A 23622-nucleotide genomic window follows, 5' to 3' on the forward strand; every position below is an offset into this window, starting at 1 on the left:
GGAAAATTACACACCACCTCTGGGCGCCTCTGAGAGGCCATACTTCCCCACTCACAAGCACAGAGTCTGAGTGTAGAAAGGTTCCAGAGTAGCAGCTGTGTTAGTTTGTACCCGCAAAAAGAAAAGGCGTACTTGTAGAGCCTTAGAGATTAACAAATTTATTAGAGCATAAGCTTTCGTGAGCTACAGCTCACTTCATCCAATGCATACAGTGGAAAACACAGTGGGGAGATTTTATGTACACAGAGAACATGAAACAATGGGTTTTACCATATAGACTGTAACAAGAGTGATCAGGAAAGGTGAGCTATTACCAGCAGGAGAGAGTAGTCCCCTCCCTCCCTCCCTCCCACCCCCCGCACTCCTGCTGGTAATAGCTCACCTTTCCTGATCACTCTTGTTACAGTCTGTATGGTAACACCCATTGTTTCATGTTCTCTGTTTATATAAAATCTCCCCACTGTATGCATCTGATGAAGTGGGCTGTAGCTCACAAAAGCTTATGCTCAAATAAATTTGTTAGTCTCTAAGGTGCCACAAGTACTTCTTTTCTTTTTGAGTGTAGAAAAGAAACGTTTAATGAAAGGAGGGAAGTCACCCGACATTAATTGGGGAAAATGCCACAAGCAGGATTCATAATCATAACACCCACCCCAGAGTGCATGGGGCAGAGTCTTCTGCCTCATGCTCTTGAGTTCTACAACCAAAAGTTCCTTTATGGTGCCCCCTCTGCTCCCTCACCATACCTCATGCATAGTGGTTGTCCTTGGTCAGCGAGAATCATAGAATCATAGAAGAGACCTCAGGAGGTCATCTAGTCCAATCCCCTGCTCAAAGCAGGACCAATCACCCACTAAATATCCCAGCCAGGGCTTTGTCAAGCCAGGCCTTAAAAACTTCTAAGGATGGAGATTCGACCACCTCCCTTGGTAACCCATTCCAGTGCTTTACCACCCTCCTAGTGAAATAGTGTTCCCTAATATCCAACCTAGACCTCCCCCACTGCAACTTGAGACCATTGCTCCTTGTTTGGACATCTGCCACCACTGAGAACAGCTGAGCTCCATCCTCTTTGGAACCCCCCTTCAGGTAGTTGAAGGCTACTATCAAATCTCCCCTCATTCTTCTCTTCTGTAGACTAAATAACCTCAGTTCCCTCAGCCTCTTCTCATAAGTCATGTGCCCCAATCCCCTAATCATTTTTGTTGCTCTCCGCTGGACTCTGTCCAATTTGTCCACATCCCTGCTGTTGTGGGGGGACCAAAATTGGATGTAATACTCCAGGTGTGGCCTCACCAGTGTCGAGTAGAGGGAAATAATCACTTCTGTCGATCTGCAGGCAATGCTTCTACTAATACAGCCCAATATGCCATTGGCCTTCTTGGCAACAAGGGCACATTGCTGACTCCTATCCAGCCTCTCATCCACTGTAATCCCCAGGTCCCTTTCCGCAGGTCCCTTTCCGCAGAACCCAGGTTCGGAGGTGCATCTGGATGAGTTCACCTCCCACCCGGGGAAGAAGGCACCTTGCTTGCTCCGCCATCTGAGCACTTGTTCTGACTGGCTGCCCCGCCAGCCATGGTTCCTCACCATTTGGATGCCCCACCAGCCACTCATGCCGCTTGCAACCTCACCAGCTGCTTGTTGCCTTGCCAGCCACTTGTTCTGCTCACTGCCTCGCCAGCCACTCGTTTGCTGGCCAACTGTCAGTCACCTTCTGCTGCCACCTGCCTCTCTGCTGTGACCTCTGCACATCTGTCTCTTAGTGATTTTCAGCTCTTTGCAGGCTGGACAGAAACACTGCTCCACCACAAGTGATTTCAGCTCTCATTTGAGCACTTTAACATAACAAAAAGGCTCCTAATAAAGCCTATTTAGCTCTACCTTTAAACAGTGGAGAGGAACAGGTTAAACCAGACTGGGGACCCTTGGGGAGAGTCCACACCTCCTGGCTAGGACACCTGTCCCCACCCCTCTTACTTTCACAGGGGTATGACATTCAAGCCCCTGGCTTAGTGAGTTCCTTTCAGCTGAGGGTGACCCTTCAATCGGGACAAGCTCAGCACAGTTATGCTCCCCTTTACTCATACAATGAAGATAACATTGATAACAACACTTCACTACTCCTACATTCAAAAATTTTATTAAAGCTAACGTTAAAAAATTACATAATACACAGGTTAAGAAAAGAGTATCTGTATATCTGGGTATAGTGCTCAGATTATCCACAAATACAAAGTTTGTTTTAAAAGTCATAAGATACATACAGTACATAATCAGCAATAACCCAAATTTAGGTGAATAAATTTAACAATACAGTTTAGATATTAGCATCCAAGTATCCAGGTCACCCAACACCAGACAAAGCTGATCACTTGGAGCTACACAACTCCTGTCTGCGAGATACCTAGACAAAGTAGGTGTGTTCATTTAAATACAGTTTTCTCCTGAAGTCTTTCCCCCTCCTGAACTAGCTGTCAGGGGAGAGTTTATTCAGATCCTGCTTACATGTGGTTTCACTGTGATGATTTCCAGCAGTGCCACAAGACTCAAATTATTGAATCTTGTAAGTGTTACTTGGACAGGCTATGTTTTAAAGGAAAGACTTTTGACTGAATTGACCATGGTTAAGTTTAAAAAAAAATTCTATATAGAAGTTAAAACTGTAGTACATAGTTATCAATACATAAACCAATTTAGCACTTTCATGCCTTCTTTGGAAGAAATGATCAGGTATATGAATTCTCAGTGTGCCAGGCCACCTACAGCGAGCCTCTCTTGGTTATACAATATTGTATTATGAAGCAGGTGGATACCAAGTGATGCCTTTATTATTAGTTATTTTTACAGAGCTAGTCATACACTAGATACACCAGACACTACTCCATCCTCACAGAAGCCCTTTTGCTGGCTTTCCTCCTACTGTTACATACCTATTCTACAGAGATGATGCATAACGGTGGATAGTGGGGGTGCAAGGCACAATTGAAAGGTTCTGCAGGGGTACATGACTGCTCCACGTGTTGCCTCTACCTCCACACCTTGAAACTTGATATGTATGTAGACAACATACACTAGCAACTACCTCCTCCTCCTGCTCTCTGTCCTGTGGCTGCCCAACCCCTTGCTGCACTTGCAGGCATTCCTCCCTGCCTGAACTGTCCTCAATCAATTTAGCAAGTGTTCAAAACAGGACCAACAAAAGGGGCAACACCGTTGGGTTGCACAGTACCCCATGTGCCATCAGGGTGGGTGGTGCCAGGGTGGGATGGTGCTTGGGGATGGATTGTTTCAGTTAACAAGAAATTGGAGAATTATCAGTCACTTTTTGTTGGAGGGGGGAATATGACACTCCAAAATGGTCTTCTCCTTCATAGGCACATTGGACGTAGCTGCTTTTTCAATGCACCTCAGGGTGCACTGAAGCAGCAGCAGCAGCAGCAGCAGGGCCCACCCCCCTTTTCCCAGTCTCCCTCCAGCTTGCTCCCCTCACTCATCCCCAGGGCTGTTGCGCTGGATGGGGCTCCACCTAAGCTGACTGGTGCTGAGCACCACGTTGCAGTTTCTCTTCTCAACCTCAAAGGTGCCCCCCTGACTCACTTCAACAGATGGTCTGCAAAGCAGGCAGCGGGAAGCGCTGGGATTCCAGCAACCAGGAAAGAGAAGCACCCCTTGCAATGGGGTGGAGCTCAGCCTGCAGCCAGCCACCCTGCTGTTTCCTCCCTCCCCGTGCTGCAGGACACAAGGTGAGTGCCACTACCAAGGGGAGCTGCTGCCTCCCTGCTGCTGGGCATCCTGGCGAGAGGCAGCCTGAGAAATCTGCTAGGGGGCACATGACCCCACACACACACACACGTGCTGTTATCTTTTATACTATGCAACTTGTGCCAACACAGATTTTATTAGCTCATCTGGGATGGGCACAGCAATTCCAGGAGAAAGAGGGAAAAGAAAGTCCCCAAACTCTGATAACATCAGACCTGGAGAAGAAGCAAGTTTTAGAGCCGGGGATCTTCCAGTTAAAGTGCCCTGCCAATGGAAACTGACTGCAAGAGCATCTGAATTGATTGAAAATGATGTGATTGTACAAAGGGAAAAATGTGTTTTGAAGTAATTCTCCCCATACATCTAGGTTGCTTTCACAATCTTATTTATAATGGTGAGCATTTGCTCACTGAAATCAATGGGCCTGGTCATACAAGTATTTGCTCATCCATGTGTGTAAAGGGTCACAAACCAGGCCAAGATTATTTCTGGTGAAGTGCAGGGTTTTAAGGTGATTACTTTAACAGCAATCATGCCTAAAGCTGTATGATTGCGGTCAGCTAGCTCAATTCTGCTCATTATACAGTCAGTCATGGACAGGCATTGAAAATGTCATTGTTCAGTGACAGACCAGAACCCCAGCCTACATGCCTGAGTGCCAACTTTCAGAATTTAGCATCCTAGAACATTTTTTATTGTAAATTGTCCCCTATGAAAAACGTGTCCAAAGACTGGATCCTGTGAAGTGTGAGGCAACCTCAGCTGGCAGTGAAATCAAAGGGAGTTGAGGGCTCTCCCCCCTCCCAGCATCAGGCCAAAATACAAAGAGCATTTTAAAGGCTGCTTTCTTTGTACCTAAATCCCATTTTACAGGTCCAACTTCGATGCAACACTTTGAAAATTCTGCCTCTGGTCTGAAAGAAGTATTGATTTCACATCCTGGCTAAATTTAAATTTAATCATGAGACATTGCACTCCTGTGCTTTAATGTACAAATCAAAATGACTAATGATTGGGTATGCAGTGTAGTTGTAGCCACATTGGTAGTAGGACATTAGAGAGAGAAGGTGGGTGAGGTACTATCTTTTATTGGACCAACTTCTGTTCGTGAAAGAGATGAGATTTTGAGTGCACAGAGCTCGTCTTCAGGTCTGGGAAAGGTACTCAAGCATCACAGCTAAATGCAAGGTGGAAGAGATTGCTTAGCATAAGTAGTTGGCACATATTCTAAGAGACCATTCAAAGTACAGTGGTCCGTTAACACTTCTACAGTCACAGGACTGGGAGCTTAAATTCATAACTCTGCTAGACACTAAAAATCATGGATTGAACATAAACACTGACTTGATGACTTATTACAACAATCTGCAATCCATTAACCCCCCCTTTTTTGTCCTATGACTGCAGAGGTGTTAATGGGCCACTGTACCTTGAATGGTCCTTTAGAATATATACTAACTACTGTTGATAAACAATCTGTTCCATCTTGCATTAAGCTGTGATGATTGAATGCCTTTTCCAGACCCGAGGAAGAGCTCTGTGCAGTTCAAAAGTTCATCTTTCTCACCAATAGCACTTGGTCCAATAAAAGATATTACCTCACCCATCTTGTCTCTCTAATGGTTGGGTGGCAATCACAGAAACATTTATAGCTTTATTTAAAAGTTCTTATTTCATTGTAATAGGGTGACCATCTGTCCCATTTTTAATGGGACAGTCCCATATTTAAGCCCTATTGCAGGTGTCCTGCCTTTTTTTTTAAAGCAGGTAAATTGTCCTGTATTTTCTGCTCCCCCTGCTGGTCAGTCAGTGGTCAGTCAGTGCAGCCCCAGCCATGTCTTGTTTGTGGCTGGTGAATGAGTGCGGGCATTGGGCTGGCAGAGCCCGCAGGGAACAGGGACTGCTCCCTGCACCCTGAGCTATCTCCGGCCAGCACACAGCCCCTAGCTACCCCCTCACTTCACCCTGAGCTACCCCCTGCCCATACACAGCCTTAGCTACCCCCCTGCCTGCACACAGCCCCTAGCTACCCCCCTCCCTGCACCTGGAGCTACCCCCATGCCCACACACAGCCCCCAGCTATCCCCTCCCTGCATCCTGAGCTGTTTTCAAACTTTTTGAGCTGAACCCTCCACACACACCCCTTTGAGTTATAATTTTTGGTTGTGCTTCCCTCCCATCACAACCAAGACAGGCTGTGAAGGACATATCTAGGGGTAAAAGCAAAGAAACAATGAAAGTATATGGCAATAAAGATTGTCTTTCAAGTTGTTCATTTGTGTTTTAAGGCAGGCATTGGTCCCTGGGAAAGGGAGGTGGGAGGAGGCCATATCTTATACTGACATGCTTGAATCTTTCATACACTCAAGGTTGGATGTGTGGGAAGAACATCTCCCTACAGAAGAAACTAACACAACGGAAACAGGGCTTCTTTGTTCTATTTGCAACTTTGAATAAGACACAATAATTGCCTGCAACATCTGGCATTTTGCTGACCACGCATATCTTAGCAAAAGCAAGGTTATTTTTGGTTATTCTGCTTTTTTTTAAGCTAATCACTCTTTGCTAGGCCTCTGACCTCTTGACCAAACTCTGGACTTTGGGCCTGTGCACAAATTTATATACTAAGTTATTACATCAGCAATGGATTTTAACCCTTCAGGCTGGGTGGCCTTTTGAGGTGAGACAGGGGTGAAGGTGGCAGTCCCTCCCCAGACCTGCCATGTGGAGCTGGCTTGAGCCCTGCTGGCCCCTGCCCCCCGAAATAGAAGTCATACTACACCTATGCCCGAGACCCCCCCCCCATGACCCCTGAGGCCCCCCTTTCCCTGCTGGGCTCTGGAGTTTTTATAGCATGTTGGGGGGAGGAGGGGGCTAATGCATAGTTCTGATTGATTGCTGTTGAACACAAGCAATTTTACAAGGTGTCCCGTATTCAGCATAAGGAAATATGTTCACCCTACATTGTAACCTTATTTCAATGATGAGCCAGCTACAGCCATGGCTAACAGACAGGTGTCTTTTAGCTCATGCAGTAGCAGCTCATGTATTAAGCTCCAGAGGTCCCAGGTTTGTTCCCCATTGTGGTGCTGAATTGCCTGAAATCCCCAATGAATCACCACTTACAACACTAACCCACATGGGCATCGGCAGCAGGGAACAAACCTGGGCCCTCTGGCGCTAAATGGATGAGCAGCTATTTCATGAGCTAAAAGACATGTCTCTTAGCCAAGGCTGTCACAGCCTTATCAATCGTTATCTAGACTAGCCACCACTAGAGGGGGACAGAGTGCCCCTCCAAGCAAGCAGGGGTTACATCATTATTTGATATTTGACTGTTTGACTTGGTATAAATGTGCAAGCAATTTGCACCTAATTATGCACTTGTCACTTACTCCTACTCTGCAGTTTTCCACACTGCTATCCCACATGAGCATGAATTGAATGATTAGCTGCACTGGATTAATTTGCTTTCTCTTATAAAGTGTTTATGTCTGGTAACATTGACCAAAAAAAGTAGCAAGGCTTTAATTAAAGAAGAGTAGATTAATAATGAAAACTATTATTGATGGAGAATCCATATTTGTTATTGCTTAGAAATAACTGAGTTTCTTTTTGAAAGATAGTTTTGTGAATACAATCACAAATGATAAAAGTTTTAGTGTTTTAACTAAATACACCTGGCAAGTAAAGTCTTTTTTATTTTCTAAAACTCTTCTTATGCAAAGACCTCAGGAAATCTCAAGAGAGAGGCCCAATTTGCAAAATTCAGAACCAAACTTCGATCCTTCCCACAGATTGTAGGTGAGCTGGTAATTTGGTTTTATCTATTAGGAAGATATGGGACAGCAGAAAAATATGGATTTAGATTCAGATCAGTTCATGTGAGTTCAGATCCAGTGTTTTGGTTTGGACACATCATAAATAAAACCAGTAGAAAAATTATAAACCATTTAACACCCTTGTTAAGATTTCCCCTTTACAGACTTTTAGGTTTGTGTCCTCATTTCATCGATAGACCAATTTCCCTTCATGATAGTTCTGGCTAACATGATTTCTTTGTGAAGGGAACTATTTAGGAAGCTAATTTTGACTCACTGCCCCAAAACTACTGTCTGCTAAAAATGTTGAATGTGGCCCCATCCTAGATCTCCCGAAACCTTTAGATTTAATGCTAAAGATGTGTGCCCCAATTCCAGTCGTATTGGAAGGAAGTTGTGACGAGGAAGTTTTTGTAAGCTTCCAAAAATGTCAGCACAAAAAATGAATTGAAAAGGATTGATTCTATTTCTGAAATTATCTAGACCAAACTCTGAAACCTTTTAAAATTCATCTGTGAGTAGCAAACTATTTCAGAGACCTTTGATAGAAATCTGTCATGCATAAGTCGCTTGGACAGTAGTGGAAGATTGGTAGAGGATTATAGAAGAGGCATTGGGGAATTGCTCTTTGAATCCAGTCTCTTTATACCTGAACTCCACATACCTGTGTTTGGATAGTGGCTAATTAAAACAGTTTTTGATAAGGAAAAGTACATAAAAGTCTAAAACACTACATCTCACTATAGTGCTATCACAGTGTACTGTAAAATATTTTTTATTATTTTTATAAGGATCAGGTAGAGGTATATGAATCTTAATAGGCCTAATAGATGAGGCAGTTTTAATGCAATTGATAAAACAAAAATTTAAAGTTTTGTGTTTGAATTTTATTTTTTAATGAATCTTCATTCCTTATGAAAACATATGAGGGAACAAATTATTAGCCAGAGTCACACAGAGTTCTTTAAAAGATACTGTAATAAAGAAAAATATGAATAGCTAATCTACATAACACAAAAAAATGTCATGTTATATTAACAGTAATTCAGCTTCTGATCCCAAAGCCTACGTGTTCTTTGATAAGAGCCTTGGAGGGAGTATAAAAATGTCAATGAGAAAAAAAATGTTTGAAATGAGAGACAGTGTCCCTCAGCTACCAAGTAGAAATCAGTCAGTGAAGGGGCTGAACCAGAGGTTAGAAACAGGAACAAATAGATCAAAAAAGGAAGACATTCTGTACCAGATTCTCTACTGTGCCTAGTCTCTGCTGGATGCAGCAAAAAGGAATGTGGAAATGCAAAGGCCACATTTATGGTTCCTTGGTTCTCAGGTCTGGAAGTCTTAGGTCTGTTCTAAAATTTATTGACCAAGACAATAATTAACCACACATCTTCTAACCAGAAATGGGAGCGTTTATACATCATTTTTTGGAAACCAGTCTGGTACTAGTGTCTTCTTTTCATTCCACTTTACACTTGCCATCTTTTGAAGAACTCTCATCTCTACTTCCTCCAGCATTCTAATGTCTGTTTCACTTAATGCAGCTGCTTCCATACTCTAGAGTAATACCATTACTACACTCGTTTGACACATTTTCACTTTGGTACCAACATAATGTTTTTATCAGTTCATTATTTCATCAATTTCTGTGCAGCATTTGTAGCTAAGGCCCATTGCCTTTTAACTGCATCCTGGATGGAACCATCAACACTGATCAAGTTTCCTACATACACATATGATTGTACTTGTTCTACAACACCACTGTTGCTGCATTTCAACACTTTATATATTGTTCCTTTTCCAAAATGCAACCACTTTGTCTTCTTTGCATTTAAGTCCAAATTTACACCAATTTTCCATGGTAGTAAAGAGTATCTTGATTCATTCAAATGGGTCTGCTAGTTGTACAATATCATCTGCATAAGATAAGGCACTTAATTGTAGATCATCCAATGTCATGGCCTCCAACTCATCTAACATTTTTAATGTCTGCTTTAAGAACATGATAAAAAGCAACAGTGATTCCATGCACCCTTGTCTTACACCAAACTTTGACTTCAGTTGCTTAATTTTTCACCCTTACAGCCCTGCAGGAAACTTAGAATACAGCTTTTATAACCAGGGATTTGAACCGTTAAAAATCTTGGTTCAGTTCCAGTTCGGGTTCATCAATATTTTCTAACTCTCTGGTTCAATTCTGGTTCAGATGCTAACTTAGACTGATGATTCAGTAACAGTTTCAACCACTTTGAACCTGTTTGAACTAGTTCAGATAAATTTCCTGCAGATTAGTGTCTTATGCTTATGTTGTAACTCCTAGCAAAAGAAAACAATGATAAATATTTTTTTCAAGATAGAAAAAGTATTTATTTTTAAACAAGTTATTTAGACACACTAATACAGCTTCCAAAACTCTGTCAATCATATTTGACTGCAAGGTGACAAAATGAATTTTAGCCCAGAAAATGCCCTTTCTGCACTGACTTGTGTAACAGGAACAGCAAACACAATGTTAGCCAATTGATATAGTTCAGGTCTCATAATTTTTTGTTGCTCCTAGTAGTGAAGAAAATTTTCACTTTTATTGAGAGGAGGGTCATCAATAAAAGAATCCAGGAAGGAACTAATATGTTTTTTGACCTTGCTTTGATCAAAATTTGTCTCTTGCTTCTTGGGCTTCTCACATACTTCGAGGGGAAGCTCAGGGTCATCATCTCATAACTGCAATTACCTTATCTGGCATTCCATATGATTTTGTTACTTTCCATAATGCTTTCCCTCCAAATTGAATCAAATGCCTTCATGAAGTTGATGAAAACAGCAAATATTAGTGCATAGGAACTGAGTAGCATACTTTTTAGTAGTTTGTGAACTCTTTAGTGAACCTCATTGTCGTCTATGTTCCAGAAGCCACTAGAACCCTGCCAGAGCAACAGTGTGTATACATAATAAGGCCATGCATGTTGTGCATAGTTATTCAGACCCCACTGTGCCTGTGTGGTTCCTTCAGATTACCTTTGTTGTGTAACCCACAACTAATAATTTGTGAATCTCAGAAATGTTCAACAGTTTGGCTTGGATAAGCAACCAAAAGTCTGCAGGTTTATGTCAACTTATCATCCTCTTTGGCCTAGAAGTCCCATGAGAACAGACATGGAAGTATAAGTACTCTGATAAGTACTTCTCATGAAAATTCTCATACGCCCAGAATTTGGTTGTGTTGTAAATACTAAAATAATAGCTTCTCTCAACGTATTTCAGAACTGTTGTTTCTGGTTAATATCAAGATGGCAGGGCCAAGAAAAGAGTTTTTTCAACACAAAAATAGTCCACTGAAGTTTTTGAAACACAGAGGTGGTAATCAAAGCTGTGTAATCAGCTGAGATCACACAAGGATGAGGCATAGAGAGAGAAGAGAAAAGGACAAAAATAGATAGAGACCAGGAAGGAGGAGTAGCTGCCAAATGCAAACTGAGTTTCATCCAATATGCAAAACAAATTGAACCTGTGTTCTTTCTGCTTCTTACAAGAGTCTGTAATTGGAATTTAGCTGACAGTTTTGTTGATGATGTGGGAGGCAAAAGAAAATCCAGTTCACTTTTCTGTAGTTATATTGGCTCTGCAGCGCTAACAGACGTAACCATTTGTTTTTGTTAATGCAAAATGTAAATATGACTCACTGGGGCTTAGGGAGCAGATATGTAGAGTAGGTAACATTTATAGACATAACCAACCCTCTTTTAAAGACTTTTTGGTGGTTATATAAAATTGCATTATTAGACCATTTTAAGATTTGAATGTATGCATCTCATATCTAGGAACTCAAAACCGCATAATATCAATAAACAATATTTTGTTTTAGCCTTTTTAAATCAGTTACAATGATAGCTAGCAGCAAATATCTCTAACAGCTGGTGATAGGACACTAGATGGGAAGGGTACTGAGTTACAACAGAGAATTCTTTCCCAGGTGTCGGGCTGGTGGGTCTTTTTCACATGCTTAGAGTCTAACTGATCACCATATTTGGGGTCGGGAAGGAATTTTCCCTCAGGTCAGATTGGCAGAGAGCGTAGGGGGTTTCCACCTTCCTCTGAAGCTCACAAGTTACTTGCAGATTTAAACTAGAGTAAATGGTGGATTTCTGTAACTTGAAGTCTTTAAAGCATGATTTGAGGATTTGAGTATGCATCCGATGAAGTGAGCTGTAGCTCACGAAAGCTTATGCTCAAATAAATTGGTTAGTCTCTAAGGTGCCACAAGTACTCCTTTTCTTTTTGAGGACTTCAATAACTCAGCCAGAGGTTAGGTGTCTATTACAGGAGTGGGCAGGTGAGGGTCTGTGGCCTGCAATGTGCAGTAGGTTCAGACTAGATGATCCTGTTTGTCCCTTCTGGCCTTAAAGTCTATGAGTCTAAAATGTATCACAACGCCATTGCAGAGTATTTAATTATCTGCTTAGATGGGTTATGTGCACCACCATTTGTTAACATTTAACAATATTTAAAGACACTTTCCATTGAAAGGCTCTAAAAACTCTCCCATGTTGGTTGTCAGTGGTTCATATGCCCTTTGCTGATGTATGGCAATGTGTGGTGAGCAAGGATCTTACAATGCAATGTGTTAAGATAATTGAAACATAAATGCTTAAAAATCCAGAAGTTGTAATTATGTTAAGCATCACTTATAAAGTATCTGAAAAAATGACTACCAAAAATTCTGCTTGTCATTTGGATAAATTAACCTTTATATGGCATATCATATTGTATTTTCTAATCTTTATATAGACCTAGATTGTGCCTTTACACATAGCCTTGAACAAGGTGTGGTGCATATGTGTATGCCTTTACACATAGCTTCACAAATATCCCTCTGAATCCCTCTGTTCATGCTGGGGATTGGAGAGATGTGAAGAGCGCAGGAAATCATAGTAATTTACTGCTGTTCTAATCAGCCATAACCAGTTGCAACACTTAAACTGGCTCAGCTGTACTGTCCATCTGCTGTGGGTAGGATTGGAGGGATAGAATAAGGAAGCTTGTGGACAGTGCTTGATTACTTCCTGAATTTCCAGACTCAACGTCTGAGTAACCTGTGTAAGGATATAAAGGAGGTTCTCACTCCCCCTTACTCCCTAGAACAGACATGTAGTCCAAGTTACAGGCTAGTTCATCGTAATGTTACTTTAAGTCCCCTTGTTAGTGAAGGGCCATCCTGAAATTTTTTTTATTTTTAGTCTGGCATCTGTCACCAATATTAGAAGGTTCACATTTAATCTGCGCTTTATAATATTTTATTGGAATTCATTAACTGAACTGTCAATGTCTACCCATGAAGAACACAAATTTCAGTTCACCCTCATTGTCACGTATAAGGGCCTCTAAACATCACAACTCTATCCCACATTTGAGCGAAAAATAAAAGCCTGGTTGATCAGGTTAAAACTCAACATCATGTGCACGTCAGAAAGGGGAACTGCCAAACATGCTGTAACTGCTGCAAAAAGAGAAAGTTCTGGCAGCACGTGCAGGAGAGCGATATGGCTGATGAACTAATGACTGCCATGTGTCAGTCATTGATCATAATTGGAGGTAGTATAAGGTTACAATGAGAAAGAAAAAATACAAATCCAGATAGGAAGTTTAAATCCTGCAGATTAAATATGGTGCTGCGAGGAAGCCCTTAGTTGAAAAATACTCCTCAAAGACTTTATGATCCAGAGAAAGGGAATAAAGGGAAAAAGACAAGTGTTGAGTGATTTTGAGCGCCCAGTTTACACAACTTAAAGAGGTCTGATTTTCTGAGGAAAGTTCTCAGGCCACATCACAACCAGTAAATGCAATTTTAAAGTGTAAAACTGCATCTAAACTGGGTGTGAAGTGGTGCATTAAAGTGCGCAGTTTCATGAGACAGATGTTTGGCTTGCCACTTGGAGTAGGCTGGTTCCAATGTACCTGAGAAATGAAGACCAAGCATATCATGGAAGGAGGCTTTGGACAAAAATGGGATGGGATGAGAAAGAATTTGGGGACCAATCTTAAATTTTTGTTTGAGAGTTAAAAGGTTTAACTTTGTCAGGATAGAACATTATGGGAAAAGATGTCAAGATGGCCTGGTTTTCAAAGCATTTGAGTTAGAAACCAATATGTTATAATGCCTCCTAGTTTACATTTCAAAGAAACATGCTTAATAATTTTCTGCTAATTCAAGTCCTAAAACATATAGCAGTTGTTAGTCCACAAGTAGCACAAATGGAAACAATGGCAACATAATGGGCTAAATAATTTCCCAGGTAAATTTACTTACAGATTACACTCAATCTGAGTCCAAGAATAACTCCTGACCCCAATTTTTATTTAATCTTTCTCACTGGTTGACCCTTAATGAGTTCCAAGGAATGTGAGACAGGCAGTTAATGACAGTTCTAAAGCTATTACTCACTGAGATGATACAAATATGATCATACAAGAAGAGATTTACAGAACAGTTTGTTGCCTATCTGCACAAGGTAGAGATCTGGGATGAAATCCAGACTCTATTTAGAAATGGCTGAAACTCAGAATAAATTTCAACTTTTGAAGTGTTTTATTCCAAACTGGAACAAAAGGATGACATTTGATGTCAGATCAAAACATTTTGTTTCAATTAAATCAAAAACATTTTGACTTGTGGAATTTTTCATTTTGATTTTGACTTTTTAAAGTTTATGTATATTTAATTTTATTTGTATATTACTGTTTATTTTACATTTTTCAAAATTAGGGTTTGGAAATAATTTTAAACTATAATATGATATAACAATATAAATAAAATAAACAATATAAACATAAAAGTAAAATAAAATAAATGTCAAAATTAAGTCAATCCTAAATGAAAAATTGAAACACTTCATTCCAACAAAGTCTGTTTCACTTCGATTTTACTGAATTGCTTCATTTTTATTTTAATTTTCTGAAACAAAATTTCATTAAAATCAACCCATTCACTCAAAAAATTTTGGGGAATCAACATTTTCTGACAGAAAAACATTCAGTCAGAAAATTTTCAACCAGCTCTAATGCTGTAAAAGTCAGGGCGAGTGTTATCATTGACTCCAATAGGGCCAGGATTTGATCCCAGATTTTAAAATATTGCAACACAGCGTATCCTGTTTTGATGTCATTTAAAGCAAGAATGACATGATACATCTACATGTCAATGATGTGTACATTCTTTCTCTTTTGAGCTTGAACACTAATTATCATAACCTACCCTGCATACAACATTGTGGAGATGCAATGCTCTCTCTCAGTATAGCTCTCCCCAGAGTTTTTTCACAAACCCTACCTTAGTGAAAGATGCACTTCACATGTTTTAACATCCCTTTACCCTGATCCTGTGAGAAATAGAGCTCTTCCAACCAGGCCCAATGAGAGAAATTTGGGGCCCCAGTACATCATGTTCACTGGAGCCAAACCCCATCCCAATTCACCCCAGTTACAGACATTTTGGAGGGCCTTGAGCTCGGTGCCCTGGTACAGTTGTCATCCCTTCCCCACTCTCGTCAGCCCTGCTTCCATCATCCATTCCGTTCAATAGGAATTGTACAGTGGTCGCTCACAGGATTGCATTACCATGTGGGTATACTGTAGCATCCCACGGAAATTAGTAGCCCTGTTATTAGTGCATGAATAGCATCACTTCAAGGGTGATCTTAAGCAACACTGAGCAATTTTTAAATAGATCTTAAACACTGGCAGTGCGCATTTAAACTTTTCTTATTTCTTTTCCCTCTTTATCTGTACAAAGCAAAGCTCCTTCAAACTTTCTTCTACCTCTGCAATGCCAAGAGCTCATTCTAGCTGAACCAAATCAAATTCAGACTTCTTGATGCACCTCTGCTCACAGTGATTCTCTGCAGTTGTACTTACTACAATGAAATGATCTCTCTTAAGAGCTGCTCTCTATCCATTTGATCATTTTTCTCTCTTCATCCTTTAGTATACAATTGCTAGCTTCATTTTCCTCACCTCTTTTCCATTTGCCAGTGGAGTGAGTCACAGTTGTATAGGTCCATTACACCATTTTTCTGGATGCTTATGCCAATAGTGCCAGGGTTTAAGTAAAGAGGACTCACAAAATCATTTTCTTACTCCCCTCAATACTGAACACATCACCCATTCAATTTTTTTCTTCTTCTGCAGCAACATACTCATTCTGCCTTCAACATCCCACTTCACAGTGATCTGAATAGTAAGCAGAATAACACAAAATATCATTCAAAGATTCCTTACCAGCATATAGTCCAGTAGGGACCTTGCTAGGCCAATCTAGTTAATCTTCAAGGCACTCACACCATAGTGATGGTTTCCAGTACAAAACCCTAAGCTAGATGTGATAGTGACAGCTTTTGACATTATGGATGGGGATTCTGTGTTATTTCAAAAGAGTTCTGAAGATTTATTCCTTTTATAGATAAAAGCACAAACACATCTGTGTGAAAGTGGTTAATATGCAGTTCCTATAGGATTACATAATAGTTTTTCATTGACTCACACATTTATAAGTGTTGCCTAATGCTCAGGGTACCACGTCTAAAAAGGAAAACCACAAATCATTAACAAGTCATACAGGCTTTTGACACACCGGAAAAGAGGAAGTTACTCACCTTGTGCAGTAATGAGGGTCCTTCGAGATGTGTGTCCCTGTGGGCGCTCCACTTTATGTTCCTTTTGGGGTCTCGGTGTGTCCCTGCGCCAGAGATCAGAGATTTCCAGTAGCAGTGCTTGGTCAGGGCGCCCCGTGTGCAGTAGTCGTCTCACAGTGCCGCTGGCGCCTCATGTAGCATGCACGACCCAGCCCATTCAGTTCCTTCTCGACCGCAGAGCTCGAGGCACGAACTCCAAAGTAGAGGGGTAGTGGAGCACCCACAGGGACAAACATCTCAAAGAACCCTCATTACTGCACAAGGTGAGTACCTTCCTCTTCTTCTTTGAGTACTGTCCCTGTGGGTACTCCACTTCAGGTGTCTGTAGAGCAGTGCCCCACTGTGGACGGTAAGGGCTTCGGAGTTGTGTGTGTTGTTGCAGAGAGCAGGGTAAGGCCTAATATAGCGTCTGACCTAAAGGGCTGAGTGATAGCATAGTGTTTTGCAAAGGTATGCTCTGAGGCCCATGTGGCAGCCCTGAATATGTCTATTAGAGGGATATTGTTCAGGAAGGCTATAGATGTAACAATGGCATGCGTAGAGTGGAATCAGATCCCTGGTGGGGGTTCCTTGTTATGCGGTCGATAGCAGGGTTGGACACAAGTAGAGATCCATTTGTAAGGATTTTTAGGGGGCCTATCTGATCAGAAGACTTCGGGGAGCCTTACAGTATACCTCCCGCTGGGGGCCCCCTTAAGCCCATCTATCAGAGCTGGAACAAGAGAAACCACCACATGGATGTAAATTCACAACAACACTTTATTTACTAAAGGAGAGGGAAGGACAGGGAGGGGTGTGGATTAAGGACTCTGGAGGTTTGGAATAGAAACACACACATGCACACACACTTGATAAGGAAAGTTGTTCTTCTATCTTCTTCAGGTGCTGCTGATGGAGAGGCTGAAGAATCCAGATCATCAAGGTCAGCAATGGACACCAACAGTAGATCACAGGTGTAGAAGACAGGTATGTAACCCTATCTCAGACCTCCCCATCCCTCGTTGCATCGTCTATGGTTGTAAGTCTGAACTAACTAATCAGACTGAGTCCGCGCATGTAGGTCTGCTTTCTAAAAGAAAATAACAAACAAACCCCAAAATGACAGTTCCGTTTAGTGAGTGGCTACTGCAGGCCAGTAACCAGTGTGAAAGGGTGTACCACACCACAGAGAGAGAGCGTTGGACACCTGAGCCCCCAAAGACTCAAGAACCCCTGGCCCCTTCCCTCATCTGCCTTTATAGGAACCAGTTGCTTATCAACAACAGATTCCTGTTCTTTCTACTTTCCCACCTTTTGCTCAGCGTTGGGGAACAAGAACCTACCAATGGAGGTCACCTTGTTCTTATCCCAGACCAAGATGGCCACCTAATAAACAATACCTTAAAACCCAACTTTGGTATGTGTGTCTTTCCCAATAATTTGGCAGGGGTGAAGCTGTGACTAACACATTTAGATTGTCTCTGGGTTGTTATTACACAGCATTCTGTTGTGGAAATAAATAGTCAGAGATTTCGAGAAGGGTTTGGTTCTTTCTAAGTAAAACGCTATGGCTCATCTGACATTGAGTGTATGTAGCATGAGCTCTTGTGAGGTCCCATGTGGTTTTGGGTAAAATGTGGGAAGGTGTATGGGTTGGTTTAAATGGAAATATGTTGATACTTTAGGCAAAAATTTCAGATGTGGTTGCAACGTGACCTTGTCTTTAGAGAACACAGTGTAAGGGGGGCCAGAAGCTAGTACTCTGTATTGGTAATGGTTGGCCCCTACCATGAATCTTAAAAATTGTCTGTGAGCCAGGTGTATGGTAATATGAAAATAAGCATCTTGGAGGTTGAGGGCTGAAAACCAGTTCCCCTTGTCTAGTGCTGGAATAACTGTGGCCAGTGTGACCATTTTGAATCTGTGATTCCATGCAAATTTGTTGCGTTTCCGAAGATCTAAGATGAGCCTCCATCTGCCATTTGTCTTTTTGGTGAGAAAATAATGGGAGTAAAACCCCTTCCCTTTGTACTGAGTTAGAATTTGCTCCCTGACACCCAATTGTAGGAGATGGTTCACTTCCTGTTGTAAAAGGGGCTCATGAGAAGGGTTCCTGAAGAGGGATGGGGGAGGTGGTAGTGTAGGGGGTAAGGAGAGGAAGGGGATGGCATAACCCTATTTTATAATCTCCAGTACCTTTTAAGCCGTTGTTATTGCTGCCCAAGCATGGTAAAACAGATGCAGGCAGTGGCCAAAAAGTTGGGTAGGATTATCTGACAGCGCTGTATTGCAGGGAAGGTCGTTCAGACCCTCAACCAAGACTTCAAAACTATGGCCTCGTGGTAGATGGTTGTGAAGAAGAGGACTGAGTTTGAGGAGCCCTGCTTCTTTGTGAGCAGTGTTTATTTCTATTCTGGCCAAATAGCCATTGTGGGCGATGGAAAGAGGGGTCTCTGCCCTTTTGGTACTGTGTGTGTACCGTCGTCGCTTATTAGGTGGTGTGTATTAGGTGGTGTGCCTAAAGTGTTCAGGGTGGCCCAAGAATCCTTCACAATGTGAAGGACATCATCTGTTTTTGCAGAGAAGAGCTTCTCCCAATCAAAAGGGAGATCCTCCACCTTGAGTTGGAGCTCTTTCGTACTGTATCCATGAGACCCTGCGTATTATGACAGCTGTGGCCGTCGTTCTTGCAGCGGTATCCACTATATCCATCAAGGCCTGTAGAGCCATACAGGGAATTAGTTGTCCCTCATTCATGATGGTAGTGAACTGGGGGCATTTTTCCTCTGGTGGAACTTCAAAGAATTCTCTTAGTTTCTGTAGTTGTCAAAGTTGTACTTTGCAAGAAGGGCTGAGTAATTGGGAACCTGGAATTGGAGTGTTGCCGACAAGTACACTTTTAGGCCAAAAAGGTCCAAGCATTTGTGTCCTTTGTCCTGGGGAGTGGACCAGAATTGAGGTTGTTTGCTGTGACGGTTGGCAGCTTCCACAAACAGGCAGTTAAGCTGTGGATGGAAGAAGAAAAAGTCCATCCCTTTAGCTGGTATGAAGTACTTCCTGTCAACTCTTTTACTGGTAGGTGATTCGGTTGTGAGGGTCTGCCAAATATTTTCTGCTGGCTCCCTAATGGCATCATTGATGGGGAGTGCAATTTTGGATTAAGTGGATGTCTATAGGATTTGTAGCAACTTGTGCTAGGTTTCTTGCACCTCCTCAAGCAGAATATCTTGGCTGGTGGCTACTCTTTTAACGAGTTCCTGAAATTATTTCAGGTCATCTATTGTAGTTGGAGGCAGTGTTATGATAGCTTCATCAGGGGAGAAAGATGAGTTATGAAATGGCAAAATGCCTTCCTGGTCTGAGCCTTCTTCCTCTTCATCTTCCATGCCTTCAGGTGCCTCCAACGTGTCCCTACTTGGGGAAGGTAGAGAAGAGCAAATTTCTCCGCGGGCTGGAGTTGAGGTTCTAGTATATTGGGCCCTATAGGTCTCCCAAGGGTCCCATTGGAAAAGGCATCGGTGGGCAAATCCAGGGTTGCCCATACCATCGTTGCATCTCTTAAGGTTGGCAGGATTTGGTCTTAACGGCTTCACATGGAGGTCTTCTTTCCATGGGTGAAGAGTGCCAGGAAGAGACCCGGCTCCCATGTACATCCTCTTCTTCATTGCTGGAGAGAGGCTGGGGAGCAGGTGAAGTGGTTAGCTGCTCTGTTAGTTGGCCCAATGATCCCTTAGTGCTGAGCAACGGCAACTGTGGCACCAAAGAAACCACTATGTCTTTCTGGTGTAGAAACTGTTGCACAGCCTTGTGTTTCTGCGGTGGTGCAGTTGGTGCCAATGTGGTCGATACCGTGAGAGTACTGCGGTCAACCTTGGTCGAGATGGTTGGTGCTGTTCTTGGCCTGACTCTCGGCACTGACAACTGAATCAGTGCCAGTGCAGTTGGCATTGTCTGTGGTACAGCTTTCAGTGCCGACTTCTGCACCAGGGTGGTCGGTGCCAGGGACGAGGAGCATCTCGACTCCATTGTGGAGCTGCGGGGCTCCGCAGAGGTCCATGGAGGGATGGTGCTGGAGATGCCCAGAGTTTCAAAGGTGCTCATTCTACTTGAGCTTGACACCAAGGATAGTAACCTCGCTGGGGACCTCTTCTGTCTCTGAGTGTCCCTGTTAGAGGAGGTCATGGCTCACTTCTGTATGATTTGGAAAACTGAGTACTCCCATTAGCAGAGATTTTGCTCAGGGAACCATCTGCTGATGTTGATTTTTGTCCCTCAGGAGGAGGCTGAAGGGACTTTTCCATCAAAACCATCTTGAGGCAGAGATCTCAATCATGCCTTGCCCTGGCTTTAAGGTTGCTGCAATGGGCATATTTTTGAGAGACATGGGTCCCTCCAAACATGATGAGTGGCTGTCTGAGATGGGCATTGCCTCACGACAAGAGTCACATTGTTTAAACCTGGAAGAGCTGGGCATCATGGTCGTTAAAGTTTTCCAATGGGAAAGAGTGGGAAAAATAACAATTAAAAGAAAATATCTATCTTTTTTTGAAAAAGAAACAATAACTAACAAACTAAGTAAACTAGACTTACTAAGCTACAGCTAATCTAACTATTTATAGAAAAGGCAGCACTGCCACTGAACTCCATCTGCAGCTGAGGATGGTTGGGAAGGAACTGAACGGGTCGGGGCTTGCACATGCTACATCAGGCACCAACAGCACCCCGAGACTGCCGCACACGCGCGCCGCAACTAAGCACTGCTCCCAAAAATCTCTGATCTGAGGCGCAGGGACGCACAAGACACCCAAAAGGAACTTAAAATGGAGCACCCACCAGGACACTACTCAAAGAAGAATAGTTTTTGTTATTTCACCTCCTGTAAACCTGCTGCCATGAAATGATGCCTTAAAATAATGTGATGGCTGATTCCTTGAAAATAGACGAGAAAGGTACTGCATGCTAAAGACTCATGTCTCAAGAATCCAGGATTCAGATACTGTTCTTCCAGCTTAGGTAAAAATTAATTAGAAGTTAAATTAAAATCAGAAAACAAAGCTCCTCTTTTCCTGATACCATGCTAAAAGGAGAGCCAAATGCTCTCTCTGCATATGCTAATCCCAGGAGCTCTATGATATAAAACCAATTAAGGGCTTTATTCATGTTAGGTAAAATCTTACTCTACAAATAATCCCATACCTTTAATGGCACTACTCATGGAATAAACTACTGTTGACTATGAATAAAGATATCAGAATCTGGTCCTAATTAATTGATTAATAAGATTTTGGGCCAAATCCTGACTTTAGGTAGAGCCATGACAAAGGGGTGGTGTATAAATTTCACCACTCCTAGATTAGTCTCAGATATATCTCCAAATCACAATATCTCCCTGTTTTCTCCTAGCTCCTGGTGATGGTAATTTACTATTGACCCATATCAGCAGTAAATTACTACCACCCTCATGGTGGCTCAGATACACTGGCCAGTGAGCGGTGAGAAGGGATGGGGACAAGGCTCTGCACCATCTCCACCACTTCCTGCCTGTCACAGAAATGTTCTATCTCTGTATATATGTATACTTAGTAGTTAATAGGTAAGGTGGCAATAGGTGGCTCTCAAAAATATATATAGCATAGTTCCTGGATCTTGTAAGACCAATAATTTTGTTGTTGTGCACTGCAAGTGGCTTCCTCTGGCAGCTCCTAACACTATCTATATGCTCCAGGCATGTACAGCTCCTAATTCCTGCATGCCAAGATTCCATAATAGCTTATGTAAAGTGATCCGGGAGAGTGGGTTTGTTTGGGGTGGCGGGTGGGGGTGTGTGTGGGGGGAGAGAAAACCTGGATTTGTGCTGAAAATGGCCCACCTTGATTATCATACACATTGTAAGGAGAGTGATCACTTTACATAAGCTATTACCAGCAGGAGAGTGGGGTGGGGGGAGAGAAAACCTTTTGTAGTGATAAACACCCATTTTTTCATGATTTGTGTGTATAAAAACAAACATCTTGTGTATTTTCCACAGTATGCATCGGATGAAGTGAGCTGTAGCTCACGAAAGCTTATGCTCAAATAAATTGGTTAGTCTCTAAGGTGCCACAAGTACTCCTTTTCTTTTTACTTAGATAAAGAAGAATGGGTTGTTCTGTGCAGAGTACAAAAACTATTTTGGTCTTCTTGACCCTTGAACTAATGTCCCCATGCTTTACGCAGCAGCCTGACAGGTAAGAAATGAGTCATGCCCATGAATGTAAACATTTCTAAAAATGCCAGTGGATCAGCACAAAACGCTAGATTATGCAACTTTTACTCATGTGCTTGAGCACTTACTCATGCAAATAGCACCACTGAAGTTAATGGATCAACTCACAGGTGTAAGGTTGACTAAGGACTCCATAACCTGGCTCCATAATCAAAGGTATTTAACATAATTGTTTCCATTCAGTCTTTTGGTTAATTTCAAGTGAAGTATCGTTGAGTAATTGATATGTTTTCTGGTGGGGGGGAAATGTTCTTGCAGGAAAATGGCGAGCTAGTAGACTTTGTTATCTAAATATGCGGGGTTTTACATATGAAACTGCATTCTTATTTAGGGAAATTTTCACATTCCCACAGTTACATATAGGTAATATAGTGATGGTTAAATAAAATAAGTTATACATGCCTGCCCCTCATCCATCACTCATTAGAATGGACAAAAAGTCCCATATACAATGTAAAAAGAAGAGGCACATGAACACATGACTTTACAAAATTCAGTGCATATTTCAAAAATTGTACAACACCTCCAGTAACAATGATAGGAAAATAGCATAGCACAATCACAGTGTAAGAAGTACAAATACATGTTGTGACCCAGGATCCTCTTTGTGCCAGAGAGGCAGAGGGAACAGGGAGCATACGGATTTACAAGGATCTCCTGGATCTGATGTCTACATAATACTGTGCCACAGGGTGACCTGTGAGGTCTCTACCGACAGCCAGTAACATCCTGGTCATCTTAGCCATTGCGAAATGTTGGTACAGGAAATATTTAAGAAGTTATGTATCTATACTGGAAATTATATTCTTAGAGCTGTGAAGTTCAAAACAGGTCACCAGGAGGTGACCGGTCTTGGACAGATTCTGTTCAGGCATGGGATAGGAGACTCTTATCTCTCTTTGCCCAGTCAATCGTTTATTGTTCATTGTGCCTCTCACAAGGTAAGCCTATCTGCAGGCAGAGTCAGATGCTAATTAAACATTGAGAAGAAAGGAAGGCTATGAGAAAGAACAATCAGCAGGGTGTCTCCTGTTTACGAATAAAGATCAAAGGAGAATTTTGATATATGTGGGATTGCAAAGAGCCACAGGGTCTTTCCACTGGGGAG

This window comes from Eretmochelys imbricata, chromosome 6 (genome assembly GCF_965152235.1).
Source record: "Eretmochelys imbricata isolate rEreImb1 chromosome 6, rEreImb1.hap1, whole genome shotgun sequence".
NCBI classification, from domain to species: Eukaryota; Metazoa; Chordata; order Testudines; family Cheloniidae; genus Eretmochelys; species Eretmochelys imbricata.